Source organism: Cebus imitator, unplaced genomic scaffold, assembly GCF_001604975.1.
Source record: "Cebus imitator isolate Cc_AM_T3 unplaced genomic scaffold, Cebus_imitator-1.0 Scaffold111, whole genome shotgun sequence".
NCBI classification, from domain to species: Eukaryota; Metazoa; Chordata; class Mammalia; order Primates; family Cebidae; genus Cebus; species Cebus imitator.
The window spans coordinates 887,542-889,560 of record NW_016107426.1 but is presented as its reverse complement, the minus strand read 5'-3'; positions in this window follow the sequence as shown (position 1 = coordinate 889,560).

Below are 2,019 nucleotides of genomic sequence, written 5' to 3'. Positions count from 1 at the left end.
GTCTCTACTAAAAATACAAGCATCGTTAACCAGGCATGGTGGTGTGTGTCTGTAATCCCAGCTACTCCAGAGGCTGAGGCAGGACAATCGCTTGAACTTGGGAGGCAGATGTTGCAGTGAACCGAGATCGCGCCACTGCACTCCAGCCCGGGCAATTCGGTGAGACTCCACCTCAAGAAAGAAAGAGAGAAAAAGGAAAAAAAAAGAAAAAGGAAAAGAAAAGAAGAAAAGAAGGGGCCGGATGTGGTGGCTCATGCCTGTAATCCTAGCGCTTTGGGAGGCTGAGGCAGGTGGATTGCCTAAGCTCAGGAGTTCGAGACCAGCCTGGGCAACATGGTGAAACCCTGTCACTACTAAAATACAAGAAATTAGCTGGGCATGGTGGTGTATGCCTGTAGTCCCAGCTACTCAGGAGGCTGAGGCAGGAGAATGGCTTGAACTTGGGAGGCGGATGTTGCAGTGAGCCGAGATCACATCATGCACTCTAGCCAGGGCAACAGAGCAAGACTTCGTTTAAAAAAAAAAAAAGAAAGAAAGAAAAGAAGGAGGGAGGGAGGGAGGGAAGGAAGGAAGAAGGAGGAGGAGGAGGCAGACAGGCAGGCAGGCAGGAAGGAAAGAAAGAAACTGCAGCCTGCATAAATTTTTAATTTTCTTAAATTGACATTCATGCCAAAAGGTCATTATCACTAGTGATAACAACCTTTACACCACAGTTATTTATCTCTTCTGGTCAAAAGTACATATTTATCAAGCAAAAGCTTAAGAGAAGTACCGGGGAATGACTGATTAATCATTCTTCTGTCTGACAAGGTCTGTTTTTGGAGAAGGCTCCGTTTTGTCTGGACTATTGGTCCTGGCTTCTCTGGCTTAGAGGGACCCTATTGACTCCTGGGTAATGGCCTGACAGGTGCTCAGTCCGTTCTTCACAATAATGTGGGAGAATTCTCCTTATACAACTCAGCACGAGGTGTTAGACATACTGTACCATTTTATTCCGTTGAGAAAGTAAGTATCTAATTGTCATTCTGGGACGATTAAAATCCCAAGACCTGTCTATGTGCTGTGATGTGTTATTTTAGCTGAGTAGATTTAGAAGGGCGTTCTGGGGAGAGGGAACAGCTAGAGCAAGAACATGGAAATTGCAGTGTTGACAGGACCTCAGGTTTGACTAGAAGAGTGACAGGAGATGAAGAATTGGCATTATGAGAACCAGATCACAGAAGACCTTGCATACCAAGCCCCGAGGCTTGGTTTTATTTTATAGCCATGATTCCCAAAGTTGAATAAGGTTCAGACTCCTTTATTTTTTTTTTTGAAACAGAGTCTGACTGTGTTGCCCAAACTGGAGGCAGTGGTGCATCTTGGTTCACTGCAACCTCCGCCTCCCGGGTTGAAGTGATTTGCCTCCACCTCCCAAGTAGCCGGGACTACAGGCGTGCGCCACCACGCCCAGCTAATTTTTGTATTTTTAGTAGAGATGGGGTTTCACCGTATTGGCCAGACTGGTCTCGAACTCCTGATCTTGCGATCCGCCCACCTTGGCCTCCAAAGTGCTGGGATTACAGGACTGAGCCACCTCGCCCAGCCCAGACTCCATGTAAGGGAAACAATTCTCTCAAACCCCTGATGTTGACTTCTTATTTCCATTATAATATTACTTAAATAAATCCATTCATAAAACTGTGTGCAAAGTCATTATGATTATAGTTCTTATAGCACTATCAAGTTAAAATTAATTTACAAATATTGTTCTGCTAAAATTAGATAATTGTTGTCAATTTCTTTCCTCTTTTTAATAAGGAGCTAGCTTTTGAACACTTGTTATTGTTGGGCCCATTAATCTGATAGTGCATCTCAATGTAACAGCACTTTAAAACATTTTAAAAGCAGACCTGGCACGGTGGCTCACACCTGTAATCCCAGCACTTTGGAAGGCCGAGGTGGGCAGATCGCCTGAGGTCAGGAGTTCAACACCAGCCTGACCAACATGTTGAAACCCTGTCTCTACTAAAAATACAA